Source organism: Telopea speciosissima, chromosome 11 (genome assembly GCF_018873765.1).
Source record: "Telopea speciosissima isolate NSW1024214 ecotype Mountain lineage chromosome 11, Tspe_v1, whole genome shotgun sequence".
NCBI classification, from domain to species: domain Eukaryota; kingdom Viridiplantae; phylum Streptophyta; class Magnoliopsida; order Proteales; family Proteaceae; genus Telopea; species Telopea speciosissima.
Window position 1 is genome coordinate 40,532,422 of NC_057926.1, and position 5,507 is coordinate 40,537,928.

A 5,507-nucleotide genomic window follows, 5' to 3' on the forward strand; every position below is an offset into this window, starting at 1 on the left:
TTTGAGTCTCTCTCCTATCTTCATCGCATATTCTCTCTCTTTCTCTCCATCATTGCTTACACTTTTGATTACATTCTACCACTTCACATCCTTTCTCCACGTGTTTCATCATATCATGCATAACATCTTCATCAAAGTACTATTTGAATCGGAAACTTTTCAAAACTCGTTCTTTACATTGAAATGCGTCTGAGAACGATGTTGACCCCAAAATTGAGTCTTACGTAAAAAAAAAAAAAAATTACAAATATATCATTAACACTGTTTGAAGTATCATTTCGTATTTGTCTATACTAATTGATACATATCGTATCTTTAAAGTATTGATATGATGCACACAACAAAAAATAGTATCAGTATATGTAAGAAACCTCATCTTTCATATATAATCACTTGAATGTGCTTATCTTGTAATACTTTGTTCCCCTTTTATAACCAGAAATGAAGGCTGTAAAGGGAATAAAGACATCCTTCCCGGCTTTAGAATTAGAGTAACCTTGTTTGTTTTACGAGCTTATCGATGAAAAAAATGAGCTCTCAACGTTCTTTATCAACATGGATAGGATTTAGGTACCTTTCTTCGAGTGGATTAGAAGTAGTTATCTCACATTTTAACGAGCTTCTAGCGGGTTTAGTCATCATTCTCATAGGAGTAGACGATGCTTTATGTGGTGGTTCCCAATACGAATGAGTAGCTTCTAGCCCTCTCTTGTTCCTTCCCAATATACCTATTTTTATTATGCCGATTTATATATTATGTATTTATAGTGTTTATGCTAAATATACATATATATATATATATATATATATATATATATATATTTTGTACATATATCCTAAGCATTTTCATATGTTTCTTGATCATTTCCATATGTATCTTTAGCGTATATTACGTTTCCTTGATATGATACGATACGTCTCTTAAAATCATCCATCCAATACGATACCTGGTATCAATACTTTAAATGTTGATCATTAAAATGAAATGGCATTCATATAATTTTGTGAAACTTTATGGTGAAAGGTTTCATACACCGGCATTGTGTAAGAAACACGGTTAACACTTCAAACTTTGGATATGAATACTTGATTCCCGTGCACCTAATACGCAGTTGAAGTGGCATAAAAACTTGTTCCAAACTTTATTTCTATTATGCTAAAAGGTTTTATGCACAATAGTGTATGAACACGATTAATACTTCAGCTGCTGAGTAGGAAAACTCAATTCTTATTCATCTATCCGATAGTTGAAGTGTTATCTGGATTTCATATAACATTTATAAAAATAGTTCCTTCTTTTTCCAATCAAGAAAATAACTTTATATGGGAGCCCAACAAGGGAATTCTTTTATGTTTTCAATTAGTTTTGCCAGTGGTAGGACAATAGTTTCAAACCCAAATCAAATATACCTCCCACAAATAAGATATTCTCTAATACACTCTATGTAGTTTATACACTTCAGAATAGTCGCATGCACCATTTTTTATAATAGTGCTCGCAGAGGCAGGAGTTTCATGCACTGGGTACGCCCTTTATTTATAATAGTCTCATGCACCCTTTTGTTAGTCCCAAGTTTTTGAATGTTTTAATTTTTCCACTTAATCAACTTAGATTGGGTTATTCTCCTAAGGATCTTGGCAAGTGGACCTTCAAGCTTAAGGTCTAAGCACCTAACCTCACCATCACTTGTGGACGTGATTGAATTTTTTATTCAAAGTCCTTCTATGTTAAAATCGGATAAACATTACTTAATCTCTATCTTTGTTGTTATTTTTTTGTTTTCTATGCTGCCTCATAATAGTGTGCTTTTCCATTATGCAGATCCAAATCCAATTTCACTATTAAAGGTAATTGAACCCAAAAAAATATATATAAATATAATGGGTCCTAGATCTTAGGCTTTTTTCCATAGGTCCTAATCAAATTTCTCCCCCAATATCATGACGATTTTTTTTTTTTCTCTTTTTTATTATTGAATATTTTCATATGAGGAATCATGTATCATTCTTCGTGACAACAGTTATGATCTCAAAACGGGTATTGGATGATGGGCCTCTTTGTTTTGTTTAACTCTCAGTTTTTTGTGACATTCATGAATAACAGTTTTGTAGGGAATCCTCATGGATTGTATCAAGGTTTGCAGGGAGAGAAAGAACAAGGGTGGACACACATAGAAGCATGGATGGATTGTCAAGAGGTGGTAAATTTGTTAATACAGGGGACAAGTAGGGGATGGGCCATTGGAACACTTTATATTAATTCATGACATTTATGTGCTTATGAAATCTTTTGAATATATTTGTATAATAAAAAGTCTGGGCAGGTGATATCCATTGCCCATTATAAGGATCCAATTATCTCCTCTCCCTCTGTAATCCCCTGGCCCAATTGGAGGTGTTGAATATATTGTCTATGATATCAAACACTTGTCCACCTATTTCGAATCTTGATCCTTCCATTACATTTTCAGGGAGATTAATTGCGTGACTGACTCCCTAACCCGGAGGGCTTTGGCTTTAGCGTGTTGATCATCTTGGCCCATTTCCATTCCTTGGTTGTCTGATTTATGTAACTAGGATATTTTGCACCGGCCATGCTTCAATAAATAGTGCTATTTTTTTTTTGTTTTATTTTTTGACAAAAAAAAAAAAGAGAAAGGTTCTCTGAACTGCCAGTGGTGGAATGGAATCGCCCATGCTCCCTACGCTTGCACATTTTAAACCGTTGGATGGAAGGAGAAACATTTCAACCATTCATTCGTCTGCCTTTGCATCACTCCCTCTACTATTGTTGTTGTACCGTGTACATCTCCCCTCCCTCTTCCTTCTCGCAGTTGCAACACCGCCCCTTCCATCTCCTATCTCCCCCTTCTCTCTCCCAAGCATTTCTTGTGAAAAGCATGGAATTATAGACCAGAAATTTTCCCAAAGGAAACAAAAAAATTAAGGAGCAAAAAAGCACTTAATCCCTCATCCCCAAATATTCAATTAATGGCTCAACAAGGAGGGAGCGATGTTGGGGTTCTCCTCACAAGGAGGGACCTGTTGGTGACACGTGAGAGATACACCTCTTTGAATAGGTCGACGAGGGTGACAAGAATGAAGTAAACTAAAGAATAAAATATGAAAGCAAATAGCGAATAATAAAATAAGAGAGAAAGGAAAGAAAGTCCTCATCTTTTTGTTTTGTGTTGGTGGAGAAAGAAATTAATTGAGAAGAAGAAATGGGGAGGCACCTAACTTGGTCAGTACAGACCCACCTATCATACAAACGAAGACTTAAGAGTGGTGGAGAACATTGAAAAACTTCCTCTCCTATTACTGTAAATAGGGACAAGGGGAGAGGGGTGAAGTGTAGAGAAAAACCCATGGACTGCAAGGCGTGGAGGGAAGATGTAGCCTTTGCACCAGAGTCGGGACAAGCTATAAGAGTACAAAGCCATACTTAGGTAATGGGTTGTGAGATCCTTTGTGAGAGTGCATGGTGTCACAGAGAGTGCAGATTCTGTGAGAGTGTGCACAGAGCCTCATAGATGTAACCTCATTGATGGTGAGCCAAAGAGAGAGCAGCATTTGTGATAATTACATATTGTATACGGTATCTAAGAAGTGTTCTCTTCTAGATGTCAGTATGTAAGCCTCTAGTGTTACTTAGAGATACTATAATCCCATTATTTCATTGTAGTGTATGGTTTAACTGGGCTAGAGCATGGGCTAGAGCCTCGTGGTTTTTCCCTTTTGGTGGCAGAAGGGTTTTCCATGTTAAATCTTGGTGTTGTGGTTGATTGTATTTATTTTATATTTGTTGTGATGTATTTTTACTTTATGTTACTTTTGTACTATAGTGGGACCCATATATGTACTATTCACGTGTATTATTCACAGTTACTCTTCACGACCTATTGTGTTGTTGTATTTCCTCGCATGATTTACACGTAGGTGGGAAAAGTGAGTATCGTTTTTCCCAACAAGTGATTCCATGGTGAAGGTGTCCAACAATAATGAAGGAGCAGCTAATGATGAGAGAGAGAGAGACATGCAAGGGTGGTGTTGTAACGAGAGGGAAGTGAGAGGAGAGATGCACACAGTACAATAGAGAAATAGATGCAAAAGCTGATGGTTGGGATCTTTCTTTTTTCATCCAACGATTAAAAACATGATAGCATAGGAAATATGGGAGATTCCATTCCACTTTGGCGGCTCAAAAAGAAATCTTAGATTGGGTTGAGATAAGAGCATGAAGCCTTAAAGCTTCTCCCTCAGAAAGGAAACAAAGCTAGGGAGTGGACCGAGGCCAAACTGTTGAACATGCTACTGACAAAGCTTTCTAAGTTAGGCATCAACTATAGAGTTGATAGTCCTTGGAATACAATGGAAAGAATAGTTCTCAAAAGAAAGACAAAGAACATTGATATCCTAAATAATAGAGAATCCTGCTAAAGGAGGGATTTTGTTGGAGTCTTGGAGGCTTGTATAACTTCTTCGTTGTCAAATGCCTCTATTACTGGCTGAGATAGCATGAGATAATCTGTTGCGGATGCCAATATCTTCCCCTGTGAAGGGGGTGTGGAAGAGACTCCGTTTAAATATTGCCACTAGAGGAGAGCCAAGATGGCCCCTTAATATAATACCAATACCACCACTAGATCTGTCTTTCTCTAGAGAAGCATCATTGTTTAACTTCACAAAAACACTTTTTGTTGTGGGGGGGGGGGGGGGGAACTCTAGGATTGTTGATTTGAATTTTGGGTTGAAATTCAAAAATGTATTTGATTGAGAGGATTGGGAGGTTGCATGGTAATTCCTCAAAACTTCAAAAGCATTCTTAGCAGCTTTAATAACATCAGATGGAGACTAGTCCTTCCTCTTGAATTATAAACTAGTGCCACACTGCCACCAAGATAAACTTCCCTTCCTTTTTTTAGGGTTAGAATTTGACAACATGGACCACCCATGTATAGGAAAATTATCCTCTCCAATTCCCTAAAGTCTGACAGTGCGGCAGTGCTAGGTGGAGATGCCAACACGTGGCATCTCGGACATCCAACGATGTGCTATGTTGAGCTTGGACCATTGGATGTCCGAGCTGCCATATGTCGGCATCTCTACCTAGCACTGCGGCATTGCCGAGCTTTAAGAATTGGAGAGGACAATAATCCCTCATGTATATGGTATGTCAACTGCCAAGAATCTCTTTTTCTCTCTTTGGTGCTAATTATGACTTGGTGGTGAGCTAAACGACACTAAATATGGTGTCAATTAGAATTTATTTTTCAAGTAAATGAACTAGTCATTATATCTAGTGTAACCATTCACAAAGACTCTACGTTGTCCCGCATTAGTTTAGACCGTGCGATTCAAATCTTTTATTCTGAGCTGTGGTCCCAGTTTCTCTCTTTTCCTTCAATAGTTCTGATCCGACGGTTTCGATAGCAGAAAGACAAAAAGCCTACCAGTGATGCTTCGTTACGCGCTTTTGAAGGCATTAACTAACAGGTTGGGAGAAG